This window comes from Leptonychotes weddellii, chromosome 1 (genome assembly GCF_054177405.1).
Source record: "Leptonychotes weddellii isolate Sample4059 chromosome 1, ASM5417740v2, whole genome shotgun sequence".
NCBI lineage: Eukaryota > Metazoa > Chordata > Mammalia > Carnivora > Phocidae > Leptonychotes > Leptonychotes weddellii.
The window spans coordinates 143076914-143091911 of record NC_138369.1 but is presented as its reverse complement, the minus strand read 5'-3'; positions in this window follow the sequence as shown (position 1 = coordinate 143091911).

Sequence of the window (14998 nt, the reverse complement as noted above, 5' to 3'; positions counted from 1 at the left end):
ACAAAGTTCCATTCTTTGATCATTTAATTAAAAAATTAGAGAATGCCCAAGTATTGATCAGCATTCTCCAGAGAATCAGAATCAATAGAATGTGTATATGCCGAGAAAAAGATTTATTGTAAGGAATTGGCTCCTGTGATTATGGAGTCTGGCGAGTCCAAAAGCTGCAGGGTAGGCCAGCAGGCTGGAGACCAGAGAAGAACCAATGCTGGAGCGCAAGTCTGAAGGTCATCAGGCCAGAACTCTAGCAAAGAGCTGATTGTGTGGTTTGAATCCTAAGGCCATCTGTTGGCAGAATTCCCTCTTGCTCATGGAAGGTCAGTTTTTTGTTCTATTTAAGCCTTCAATTTATTGGACGGGTCCCATTCACATTATGGAGGGCCATATGCTTTGCTCAAAGTCCTCCAATTTAAATGCTAAGTTCATCCAAAAACACCATCACAGAGACATCCGGAATAATGTTTGACCTCATACTAGGTACAGTGGCTCAGCCACATTGACACATGGACAAGGAAATAAACTTGTAACTATTACAACCTAGATTAGGTTATTTAGAGTGTACATACGTGCACACACACACTCTCAAAGCTGTGATGGAAGCAACATGTGGAGGAGAAAAAGAAAAGGACTTTAATTCATTCATTTTGTTCAGTATAATACAAGGAAGAAGCTGGGTAAGTTGTGAGCCACCAATAGTGTGAAATTATGTTAGCTGCCAAGGTAATTTTGATTTATGGAGCACTAAAAAGCAGTTTTACCGAGAGGTTGTCATCAGATTAAACAAGCATGGAAATGGGGTTTCTTATTCAAACATAATTTCATGAGAAATTACTGGAAATTTATATGATACCAGAAAACAAACAAATGAAAGCATTCTTGGTCTATGTAAAATAATTTATCTAGAAAGGCAACAGTTAACGTCCATACAGCTGAGCAAGAAGTGGTGAGTGTTCCATTTTTTTAGAGTATTTAGGTTTTTTTAGGATTTAAGAAAACCTAAGTACCACATATTTAGTGTCTACATGCAAAATTAGTTTCAACCAGAACAACTCTTAATTCAGTGTTTAAAGAAATTGATTGTATTGAGGGACCAATTATCTGGCTGACTCAATTTAACTGATTTTTTTTCAAAATGGTAAGTGATTTGTGTGTGTGTGGTGGGGGACGGTGTCCTCTGATTTGCTTTAAGTCTGTATCTAATTTATAAACTCTATGTAAAAGTTTGCTTATTTCAAGGCTAAAGACCCATTTAACATTTTTAAGAATCCAGAACAAACTACAGCAATTGCACAATATTAGGAAAAATAGAGATCAGAAACTACCCCTTTCCTCACTTCCTGAGACTCTATATAGACTCTGCAACTGGATGTTCTCAGGTTCTACTGCAGCATTAAGGACATAAATGCACCTGGGACGCCTGGGTGGCTCAGTCATTAAGCGTCTGCCTTTGGCTCAGGTCACAATCCCAGGGTCCTGGGATCGAGTCCCACACTGGGCTTCCTGCTCAGTGGGGAGCCTCCTTCTGCCTCTGTCTCTGCTGCTCCCCCTGCTTATTCCCTCTCTGTCTCTGTCAAATGAATAAATAAAATCTTAAAAAAAAAAAAAGAACATAAATGCTCTGGGGTGTCTGGGTGGCTCAGTCAGTTAAGCGTCTACCTTCAGCTCAGGTCATGATCCCGGGGTCCTGGGATCAAGTTCTAATCCCTCTTGCCCATGCTTGCTTGCATGCATGCATGCTCTCTCTCTCTCTCTCTCAAAAAAACAAAACAAAACCAAAAACCATAAATGCTCTGGTGACTCTGAATTCTTCTGAAGTAAGTTTCCATTCTGAGGTCTAAAGGGAAGCAAGCTAAGGCCAGTCCTACAGATCCCATTTTACAGATAAAAACTAAAAACCCAGAGACTTCCTTTTCCCCTTCCACTATGTGAGGATGTAGCAAAAAGACATCTTTCTATGAACCAGAAAGTTGGCCCTCACCAGACACCAAATCTCCCGGCACCTTGATTTTGGACTTCCCAGACTCCAGAACTATGAGAAATAAATTTCTGTTGTTTATAAGTCACCCTGTCTATGGCGTTCTGTTATAGCAGCCTGAACAGACTAAGACACTTTCTTATATCAGTAGCAGGACAAACAAATAAGATGCGATATAATTTATCTACATGCTGTCCAGTGAATTGATAAGAGAACTGAATAAGAACTCAATAATATTTTTCATTTCTGGACTTCAGTTTCACCAACACATCAGAGTCAATCCCAAAAGATATCCATCCTCCTGTGCCAATTCATTGTAATTTAAATAGAATAACTAATGGATGGGAGTACTGTACATATAGAACAAATTAAAAATGAAGGTATTTATTTTCATGTGTTGATTTTACTTATTCCATTTATTTTCCTCGAATTGATCTAAAACATCTCAGGCAACTGAATCAGGCAAAGAATATATATATCTTACACTGTTATCTTCAATGATAGTGACAGCCGGAATTAATTTTATTGAAAGTAATTTAGCATTGACTGGTTAAATATACAAACCACCAGTCTGAAGCAGAGACATTGCCAGACTCCTTCAAATCAGAGACAAAAAAATAAATAAATGTTGGTGGAGACTACATCACAAATTGGAACTGTCTTGGAAGGCCGTTCAAATGTAAAAAAGAAATAAATTATCTAAATTCAAAATATTTTATCCCATCCATCAGTGACAAAAGCTGCAGCATTTTCTTCTTCTGATCATAATGTGAGAAACCAAGCTAATTATTTTTTAACAGATAATTTCAGGAAAGGTATGCCTTCATAGCCCCACCCCCTTTTGCTCCATCAAAAGTATATTTTACAAGGGATTTTTTGATGATCTTTAATCAGGCAGTAACTACAGAGAGAAAAAAATTACCAGGATTTGTAGAGTTGAAATTTTAAATACCTTTAAATACCATACATAGACTCTCCAACATTTTCCTGAAAAACTTTTGTTTAATTCCTGGTTCTACCCCTTCCTTGGGGGAAGCGAGGGATGTAACCGGTATTTAAGAATGTAGCCTCTGGAGCCAGAGGCCTGGGGTCATAGCCCCCTCCTGTGGCTGAGTTTCCTATCTCCGAAATGGAAATGATAAAAGCACCAGCCTCAGCCTCAGTCAAGTGGAGTGGGGCTTGCAGGAGCTAAGCTTCTGGCACATAATAGTCCCTCTACAAATACTTGCTTGCAATAATAGAATGTACATTATCTCCACTTTGTTTTTCAAAATAGTGTTAACTGTTAGGAAAAATTTTCATCTAATAAACACCCAAGGGCTATTGCTCATTTTTTTTTTTTTTAAGCTAGAAACAAACCGGATTATGATAGCAGTGTTAAAGAAAATCCCACTAGGGACCGCAGACAACAATTTTGTTTTATCATCTGAATTGCAGCTTTTTGATTCACATACTGCCACAAATCACTTTCCCTTAATATGCCATAAAATGGTTACCCAAATGATGACAAGCAAGAAATTAAAATTCAGGGAGCTCTCAGTAGTTGGTATTTCCAAACAGATTAATCTTACTATTGTTCTGCTTTTCTAAAAAATCTCAAACAGCTCTCCCACAGCTCTACATTTGTGAGCTTGTATGTTTGAGGCGCTACGACTACCTTGTGCTGGGGGGCCAAAGAGGAGTGGGATCAGTCCCTGCTCCTCAGGCTCTCCAGGGCCTCACAGGGAACTGAGGAGTCTCCATATGCACACACTCTAATGACGGCAGGGCCACAACACAAGTTAAAGCAGCAGAAGGCTCTTGATGCCTGCCTGGTACCTGCCTGGTACCTGCCTGGAGCTCTGATCTCCTCCTGGACTGCTCGCCCTCTCACTAACAAGTGCCAGTCGTCGTGGCCTTCACGTTATGGTAAAGCATGCCAAGTTTGCTCCAACCTCAGAGATTTATGCTTCCCTCTGCCTGGACTACACTTCCTAGGAAGTTCATGAGTTGGCTTCTTGTGATCATTTAGATCTCAGCTCAAGGGTTCCTCCGCAGAGAATGCATCCCTGACTAACTGGTCATAAGTAGCCGAATTTAGTGGCTTCAGCCACGTGCACTTATCATCTCACTTTCCTGTAGGCCAGAAGTCCAACATCAGTGCCACAGGTGCTGGTCAGCAGGGCTGCATTTCTTTCAGGACCATCCCGGGGAGGATCTGCTTCCTTGCCTTTTCCAGCGTGTGGGACACTTCATCCTGTGGCTCATGGTCCCTTTCCTTCATCTTCAAAACCAGCAATGCTGCATCTTCTGCCCCTTCTTCCATCATTTTCTCTCTCTGACCAAAGCTGGGAAAACGTCTCCTCATTTAAGAACTTGGGCTTTGGGGGCACCTGGGTGGCTCGGTTGGTTGGGAGGCTGCCTTCGGCTGGGGTCACGATCCCAGGGTCCTGGGATTGAGTCCCGCGTCGAGCTCCCTGCTCAGCGGGGAGTCTGCTTCTCCCTCCCCCTGCTCTTGAGCTCTAGATTTTCCTCTCTCTCTCTCCCCCTCAAATAAATGGATAAAATCTTTAAAAAAAAAAAAAGAACTTGGGCTTTGATTGGAACCACCTAAATAATGTACCATGTTCTCCCCAAGATCCTTCACCTTAATCACGTCTACAAAATCCTTTTTGCCGTGTAAGACCACACACTCATAGCCCAGGATTAGGAGGTGGACATCTTTAGGGGCTCGTTATTCTGCCTGCCACACTTCAGCTTCCAGCAGTCCCTGTCTGCTATGTGGCTTTTTCCTTTCTTGCTGTTTTTTATAGCATTACATGAAATTCTCTTGTTTGTTTATTTACCTATAATTTATTTGTTATTATGTATTTCTTTATTAGGTGAAAGTCCCCCTTCCCTCCATTTCCTCTACACTATTCTATATTCTGGAGAATAAGAATTTGCTCTACCTTGATCACAGCGGCATCCCCAGCCCCTGGAGTGGCAACGGGCACAGAGTAGGCACTAAGTGAATTCTTGTTGAGTGAATAACTAAAGTCCACTGTGGTGATTGACGTAAGCTTTAGAAAGGACATGCTGCCTAATTTAAGTCCTGAAGGTAAGTAAGGAGATTATCGAGTGAACTTTACAGCCTGTGTAGGAGAGAGCAGAATCACCAGAGAATGACAACACTGCGCTTGAAGGTGTAGCCAAGGACGAGAGGCTGAAAAAAATGAGTCAGAGGCAAATCACCAAAATCTTTTCAGACTTCGTCTTGCATGTACTGAGAGCCACTGAAGGATTTTACACGGAGGAGTAATTTGCTTGGCTCTGCAGTTAGAAAGATACTACGCCATCGGTGTCATTGTCAACGAAGATTATCTGGGGGAAGGCCAAGTGGGAGGCTGGGAAGTGAGTTTTGTCCTATCTTCCAAGGTTTTCGCCGATGAACCTGATAAATGAGTGACTGCTGAAGTGTTAATAGAAAATTGTTAGTAGAAAATCCATCTCTTCTTCTAGGTAATGCGTATTATAATAGTTGACCATTGGAGACCATTTTCTTCTTTCCCCTCCAACTGGATAAGATTTGGGGAAGCATATTAGGTTGCCTTCTTAAGATTTTCTTGAAATTGGTAAGAGGACAGGTTATATAAGAGCCCACTACTATTAAAAAAAAAAAATTCAGTTTTATATGTTCCAGTCTAGCAATGTCATCCAAAGTTACATTTGGCAAGACATTCCAGCTGTCTTTTTCTCACTTGCTTCAACAATACAATGGTCTAATCAAAACAAAACAACACTGCTGCATAAAGACAGCTCATAACAAGTGGTAAGGGAGAGAGACGAGAGTCAAAGATGACAGCCCAGTTTCAAATGCGGGTGACATGGGTAATGAGGTTTCAAAAACAACTGAGAGATGACAGCAGGAAACTCTGATAGGTTCATGAGGTCAGGAGATGATGTGTTCGGTTTTAAACATTTGGTTTCATGCTCCATTCTCATTTCATTCTACTGTCTACTCAGATCATATTAAGCACAAACACAGGTGTTAGATTTGGGGAGTTATAGACTCACTTCCTAATCAAAGATTTTCATATGAAAAACAATCGACTAATGCTACTCTGGCAAAAGCAAAACAAGCAAGACACCAAACAAGTAAATAAAAAACCCAAGGTATTTGATAAGTAGCAAAACCTTTCCCTCACCTTTTTCCTCTTGTCTCTCATTTCCCAAGTGATTAATTTTGAAAATTTAACAAAATACATGAAAATTCAAATGTTAATAGTTTTGGATTCTATTCCTCTTGAGTTTAAAAGAAATAAGTTGTTTTAAAACAATAGTTTCATAGAAAACACTAAATTTTTATGCAGTTCTTTATCTGAGCAAAAATAATCATGACCGGGGCGCCTGGGTGGCTCAGATGGTTAAGCGTCTGCCTTCGGCTCAGGTCATGATCCCAGCGTCCTGGGATCGAGCCCCGCATCGGGCTTCCTGCTCAGCGGGGAGCCTGCTTCTCCCTCTCCCTCTGCCTCTCTCCCTGCTCATGCTCTCTCTCTCTCTCTCTCTGTATCTCTGTGTCTCAAATGAATAAAAAAAAAAAGAAAAAAGAAAAAGAATCATGACCTTCCTCATTGTTGATGTTGAAAACTGGTTCTTTAGATTAATCATGATTGCTACATTTTAGGGGACCAAAGTTAGAGAAGAGGATTTAACTACTTTAACTAAACACAAAATGATTTATAAAATTAAGGCATTCATCAGAAAGGATGAATACCCAACTTTTACATCAACATGGATGGGACTGGAGGAGATTATGCTAAGTGAAATAAGTCAAGCAGAGAAAGTCAATTATCATATGGTTTCCCTTATTTGTGGAACATAAGGAATAGCATGGAGGACATTAGGAGAAGGAAGGGAAAAGCAAAGGGGGGTGGAAATTGGAGGGGGAGACGAACCATGAGAGACTATGGACTCCGAGAAACAAATTGAAGGTTTTAGAGGGGACGGGGCTGGGGGGATGGGTTAGCCCAGTGATGGGTATTAAGGAGGGCACATACTGCATGGAGCACTGGGTGATGTAGAAGAAAACAATGAATCATGGATCACTACATCAAAAACTAATGATGTATTGTATGGTGACTAACCTAATAAAATTAAATTAAAATTTAAAAATAAATAAATAAATAATAAAATAAAATTAAGGCATTGCTAGTTGTATATTAAGGACTACATGAATTAGTGATGATCTGAGAGAAACAAAAAGCATGAGAGAACTGCCCGTATTGAATACTGGCACGAGGATGGTGAGCAACAGAGACTCATTCATTGCTGATGGGAAGCCAAAAGGGTACAACCACACTGGAAGACAGTTTGACAGTTTCTTTTTTTTTTTTTTTTAAGATTTATTTTTTTATTCCAGAGAGACAGAGTGTGCGTGTGGTGGGCATGAGGAGGAAGAGGAGCAGAGGGAGAGAATCTTCAAGCAGACTCTCCACTGAATGCAGAGCCTGGTGTGAGGCTCGATCTCATGACCCATGAGATCATGACCTGAGCTAAAACCAAGAGTCAGATGCTCAACCAACTGAGCCATTCAGATGCCCCTTGACAGTTTCTTATAAAGCTTACACATGGTCTTATTACGTGATCCAGCAATCACACTTGTAGGTATTTTCCCAAGTTAAAAACTTATATCCACATGAAAACCTACATATGAATGTTTATAGCAGCATTATTCATAATATCCCCAAACTGGAAGCAACCGAGATGTCTTTAATGGGTGAATGGATAAACAAACTGTGGTACATACAGGAAGTAGAATATTATTCAGCAATAAGAAGATATAACCTATCAAGCCATGAAAAGCCATGGACACATTTTAAATGCATATAGTTAAGTTAAAAAGCCAGTGTGAAAAGACTACATGTTGCATGATTCCAACTATATGACAGAAAGATCCATGGTTGCCAGAGGTTTGGGGGCAGAGTGGGATAAATTGGTAAAGCACAAGGGATATTTAGATGTCGAAACCATTCTGTCTGATATTGAAATAGTAGATAGACACATGACACTAGGCATTTGTCAAAACCCATAGAACTCTTCAACACAGAGTGAACTTTAGTGTAAACCATGTACTTTAGTGAACAATAATGTATCACCACGAGTTCAGTACTCGTAACAAATGTACAACACGGAGGCAAAATGTGAATAGGGGAAATTGTGTATAGAGGTGGTGGTATACAGGAACTATATGTACTATCTTCTCGATTTTCTGTAAATCTACAACTGTTCTAAAAAACTTGTCTATTAATTTTTTTAATGAAAGAGAAAAAAAGCACTCCTCTGACATTACAAAATTATGTCAGTGCCAATGCCCACCTGCCTTCCAGAATGGTTTACATGAAGAAAGGGTGATCACGCACCTGGATTGCCCAAGATGTTCCCAGTTTACATCAGTTGTTCAGGTATAATTATTAACCAAGCCTCCCCCTTGTTCTCAAAAATGTTTCATTTGGGATGATAAATTACATGGTCACTGTACTTAGAAGGAAAAAAGGAAGTAATGTCTTTTTAACATCTGTCTTTGAATGCGAGGAACTGGACTGTGCCCTTTCCTTAGTGTCTCATTTAAGCCTCACAATGTTCCCACAAGGATGATTTTGTCTTCCCCAATTTGCAGATGAAAAGCTGGAGCTCAGGAGCTCATTTACCCAAGACCACACAATTCATCCCTGGCAGATCCTGCAATTACACCTTCACCTCTATGCCTCCAGAGCTCATGCTCTTTCTATTGTAGTATTAGAATGCTAGAGAAAAGCCAGGTGATCTTTGAACATTCTAGACGTTGCAATTCTTAAAGGAACTCTGAGGTAGCTACACCTAAGAAGGTATAGCTTCTTCATGGTAATGAGGTAGTAGAAAGTAGAGATTATAGGTAAAGAGAACTTTATTTATAAAACTCCTGAGAAATTTTGTCAATGGATTATGATGATGTTATAGTTATTGTCTGTTCCCTCCCTGGGTCATCTGACAATAATGACATCTGGAACCCATTTTTCCCGTAAGTATGGTCACAGATAGCACCCAGGTCTATTGTCGGGGCTCAGTAAAGACAATACTTTGTGCCACCACACCTCTGCAGCCAAGAAGGAATCCTTGGGGAAACAGAGAACCTTGTGGGCCATGGCAACTCACTATTCCGACTGACTGGAAACACCAAACCAACTTTTCCATACAGCTGGGCTTGTTTCAAAGACAGTAGTTTCCTGGTCAGGTCTCCCTACACGTTCTTCTCCTTCACTTCCAAATTCTCAGAGGACATCAGCCATCCCAGCCACTTGCCATCCTTCAAAACAAACAAACAAAAGACCTACCTCAGGATACTATTTTCAGTTATGACAAAATAATAGTAGTTGGATTAGTTCTTTTGTAAAGGATCTCTTCAGAAGATGTTCAAACTTTCCTATCTTGGTGAAACTTTTTTTTTATTATTATTTTATTTATTTATTTATTTATTTATTTATTTATTTATTTATTTATTTGAGGGAGAGAGCATGCACAGGGGAGAGGGTAGTGGGAGAGGGAGAAGCAGACTCCCCACTGAGCAGGGAGCCTATTGTGGGACGGGATCCCAGGACCCTGAGATCATGACCTGAGTGGAAGGCAGATGCTTAACCAACTGAGCCACACAGGTGCCCTTAATGGAACTTTTAAAAAGTAGGTAATGAACTTTGCTCTCTGTGTGGTTCATTAGGAAACAAGTGGTATAGTGGATGCAAGCATCATCTCAGGAATCAGACATACCCAGTTTGAGTACCAGCTCTGCCACTTTTAATTCTACTAATATATTTTCATATTATATATTTCTCTGCTCCTCGTTTCCCCATGTTGGAAGCGGTGGCAATAGAAGTAGCTATCTTATAGGGTTGTGGGCTTAAATATGGCATACCAGAGACTTAACCTTATGATGTAAGGTCCAAAGGTTAAATACCCAATTTAGTATGGCAGTGTGGTCTGGAGGGGCACCTGGGTGGCTCAGTTGTTAAGCGTCTGCCTTCGGCTCAGGTCATGATCCCGGGGTCCTGGGATCAAGCCCCGCGTCAGGCTCCCTACTCTGCGGGAAGCCTGCTTCTCCTTCTCCAGCTCCCCCTGCTTGTGTTCCCTCTCTTTCCCTCTCTCGCTGTCTCTCTCTGTCAAATAAATAAAATCTTTAAAACATAATAAATAAATAAAGTGTGGTCTGGGGACTTTTGGGGGTCCCTAAACTCTGGAAGGGGAGCCATGGAGTCAAAACTGTACCTTAGGGCATTATTTGCCTTTCCCACTCCCATTCTCATGACTGTAAAATGAAGTTTCCCAGAAACTGCATGTGAGAGATAGTGCAACCAATAGAATTCAGACACAGATATGAGAAAATCTACCTGCCTTCTGTTAAACCAGACATTAAAGAGATTTGTAAAATTATAAAGCAAATGCCACTCTTCTCAGAATTTTTTTCTTTTGGAAAATATGAGCTCTTTTACATACAAAATATTTATGTTAACATGTAATGGGCTTATATTATTATAACTAAATGAATTAATACATGTTTTTAAATATCCCACTTTTAATTTTGAATACAGTAAATATCAATGGCTAGAACTCACACAGTCAAGGCCCTTTGAGGCCTTAAACAATTTTTAAGAGTGTAAAGGGGTCCTGGGACCAAGAAAACTGAGAACCACTAATCTAGCACAAGCAGGGCACATAGTAACCACTTAATAAATAATTATTGAATGACTCGCATAGGGCTTGGCTTAGGGTAACTGTTCAATAAATGATAGTGCTGTTGCTTCTGGTGGTGGTGATGTGTTGATGGTAATAATGAAAACCATGATGTGAACTCTGCTGGGAGACTTCCACCTGATTGCAGTCAATGTAACAGTAATTTTTGATGGAAATCTTGCCTTGCCTTAGGCATGGCAGATGTGAGTTAGAGTTTAATGTGATACAAAATTATTTTCAGTGTTTAGACTCTCTTTCTCTTAGCTTATTCTTTTCCTGATGGGGATCCTCATGCTCTTCCTACCTGAATGAAGCACTTTGGAATTGAGTCAAAATTCAGAATGCTCTGTATAGCACCAGACTGAATGATCTGGAAGTTAGGATCTCTGGGTTCTACAAATTAAAGGGCCATGCACATATACTTAATATTTACTGTGAAAACTGGATGGGAGAACATCCTTGGAAACTTCTCAACAGACTGCATGGGGGAGGCTCCCATCTCCCCCAGTCCTCCTCTCAATTTCTCCTTCCTTCTGCATGGTCTAGTCCAGCTGCTGGAGTGTAGACGTTTGTGTTGTCTACATATGGTGGTGTGCTGGCTCTCCAAGACCAACGACAACAACAAATTCCTGGTTAGCAGAGCTTGCTGATTCCATGGTGTAAACATTCCCGCCAGGCCAGTTTCAAGCTGCTGATGCGATGTTACTCAACTCCAAGTTGGGACAGAAGCTCTGGCAGCTGGTTTCAGCTGGTTCCCAGTACACCTGCTGGTTCTGGCTCTGCACTATGACATTGAGTTCAACTACTTTCCTGGCTTTCTGAGATTTTTTATTGCTGGCCCCACCTTCTCAGCCAGTTTTGCTGCCCATCCTTCCAGGTGCTTACTGTCCCCAGGTCCCAGGATTATCTCCTGCTACTTCTGTTCTTCATGCTTTAGCTAACATTGCCATCTCTGGGTCCTGAGACCCTACTTCATCCTTCTGCTTATTCATTTGCTACCCAATTTTTCATGGACAAACTAAAGGCCTTCTTCCTCCATAAAATCTTCTCAGAGTACACACAGGTATCATTCATGTCTCTCCCAAAATGACAGGGCCTATGGAGGGACAGTATTTAATCTTAGTAATGGTGATGTTACTGGTTATCCAAAAGATAGCAGTATGGTATCAAGGAAACAGCTCTTTTTGCTGCAAAGAGAGAACCACACTCCTAATCCTGCTGCTCATATACTGAGTGGTCATGGGCAAGTCACTGTGATGCTCCAAGCCTTGGCTTTCTCACTTGTAAAATGAAGGTCATGAAACACAGGATTTCAAGAATATTTTCCATTGCTTAACTTCCACTATTCTATAGTTAAGATACTTTATATAAACAAAAATCAGAGGAACTACTCCTAGTGTTAAAATTCAAGGTCCTTTTGATTTTGAAACAAGTCAGCTTCACCATGTTCTATTTTATAATTACCTTTTCATAATATTTCATGTTAAAAATAATTCTGTTCATCATTAGCCTTCATCTCAATTCCTCTGTAAGATCTACTTCATACCTTTCCAACAGATAAAACGATGGATAGGTACTTTTGAAGAGTGGATTAAGCAAATATTAAAGTAATAATTTTTAACTAACTTTATAAAAGTGATTGTGTCAAAGAATTAAAAATGAAAAAGTACCTAGGTAGAAAACTCCTTAAAAATGAAAGTTTGTGATTCTTAAATATTTTAACATGCTGCTGATGAAGTGTTTTCTGTATAACTACACCTTCAAGGCCTGAAAGGAGCTATTAGGAAAAATGATTTGAGAAAATATTTTGTTCACATCGAGCTTTATGGAGATTATATAATGATATAGTGAGATTAAGTTTTATATTGAGAAAGCCAAACTATCTTCTTTTTTTTATTTCAACTTCATTAAGGTATAACTGACGAATAGAATTGTAAGATATTTAAAGTGTATATCGGGGGAACCCGAGTGGTTCAGTTGGTTAAGCAGCTACCTCAGCTCAGGTCATGATCTCATGGGTCCTGGGATCAGTCCCCGCATTGGGCTCCCTGCTCAGCGGGGAGTCTGCTTCTCCCTCTGCCTCTCCCTCTCTCTCAAATAAATAAATAAATATTAAAAAAAAAATAAAGTGTACACCGTGATGATTGGATATACATGTACATTGTAGAATGGCTCTCCTTATTGAGTTAATTAACACATTTATCACCTCACATATGTATCTTTTTTTTCCCCCTGTGGTGAGAACACTTAAGTTCTATTCTCTAAGCAAATTTCAATTGTACATACAGTATTATCAACTATAGTCAACACATTATCATTAGATCCTCAAACTTTCTTCATCTTATAGCTGAAAGTTGGTACCTTTTACCAACATCTCCCTATTTCCCCCACCCTGGGAACCGCTTTCCACTCTGTTTCTATGATTTTGGCTTTTTCTTTTAGGTTCCACCCAGTCAAACTATATTCTTAAACAAAACAAAACTAATCCATCATTAAGTACCATAATTCTTCCCTTTATATCTTTTTTTCTGGAGATTCCAAAGTTTCCTTTATCATTAAGTCCAAATCTAGCTCCACTCTTTTTGAAATCTTGTGCCTATTTTCTCCTTGCTCCTGTTAACTCAGTGTGTGGTGTGGTCTTTGAGAGGCAAAGATGTGTGTACAATCACTTTTTGGCAAGGTGTGAGTTGGCATTCTGGAATGCACAATTTCATCACTAGGGACGAGCAGAATGACTCAAGCTGATACTGAATGTAAATTTTCAAACAGTTTTCTCAGCATGGTAGGTAGTAAAATCAAGGAACTACAAGTAAATTTAGAGGTCATCCATTTCCTTGCAACTTACAGTGTGGTTAAGGACCAGCAGGATCATCAGCATCAGTTTATTCAAAATGCAGAACCTCAGACCTCCTCTCATACTTGCTGAATGATACTCTACATTTTAACAAGATCCCCAGGTGATTTGCTTTCCTGCAATCTACCACTTCCCACTAAGGGGCAAACCGGCCTCTATCTGAGTGTGTGCAGTCACAGGAACTCATTCCAATTTCTTCTTTCTCCAAAACATCCTAACAAGTATTTACAATTTACTTGAAAACAATGGTTTAATGATAACTTCCCATTGCTCAAATGAACCACTTGATGTCCAAATTTATTAGTCCAGAATTTGTAGCCAAATGCAAACTGAACCTTTCCATCTCCATTTTCCAGTCTTCTTTATATGGTTCCTCTTCTCAGACAAAATGGGATGTGTCATATTACTAGCCCTAGTAGTCGATTTTGTTGACAGCCTGCTCCTTACCAGGCTTCCTCTCTCGACCCTCTTTCCTCATCTCTCTACTGTGTAGGTTCTATTCACTTATGAAACCCCACATCTGTGCTCTCCAGAGGACAATCCCGCTCACCAGTACTTCCAAGGACAACCACTAGAGCAGGGCCAGAGGACCAGTATCCTATTGATGTATTCTGTTTATCCTGTATGGGAGCTTTAGAAGATTAGATTTCAGCGTCTTGAAACAGGATGTGTACTGTCTGGTTGACCATAGTCCTCACTATTTCTTCTGTATCATCCTTGAGCAGAATCACATATGTACAATATTAACTTTTTATTTGGCATCCCTTGACCTACTAATTCTCCCATAAATAGAGAGGGTTACTCTATTGTTCTTAGTTCAATTCCCAAAATATACACAGATTTTTCTTTCTACACTTAATCTTTGGACCACAACCTTTATTATCTGTATTCATCTTCCCAGACTGCCATAACAAAATATCACAAACTAAGTGGCCTAAATAACAAAAATTTTATTTTTTCAGTTTTGGGGGCTAGAACTCCAAGACTGCGGTGCTGTCAGGGTTAGTTTCTGGCAAGGACTCTCTCCCTGACTTGTAGACAGCCACCTTCTTGCTTTGTCCTCGTATGGCCTCTTCTATGTGTGAGCACAGAGAGAGAGAGATCTCTGGTGTCTCTTTCTCTTCTTATAAGGACCCCAGTTCTATCATATTAGGGTCCCAACCTTATGATCTCATTTAATCTTAGTTGCCTCCTTTACGGCCCTACCTGCAAATACAGTCACACTGGGGGTTAGGGTTTCAACATACGAATGGGGGGGTATAATTCAGTCTACGACATTGTTAAAACATATTTATATCTTGAAGAATCACACATGCTATTGTACAAAGCTCCTCTAGGACTTTATCATCTAAGACATTTATGCACTTGTAGGCTGAACTGAAGGCAGTATTAGGGTTGCTTTCTACACCAGTGGCAATTCACAGGAAACAGAATCAAGCTGACTTCAA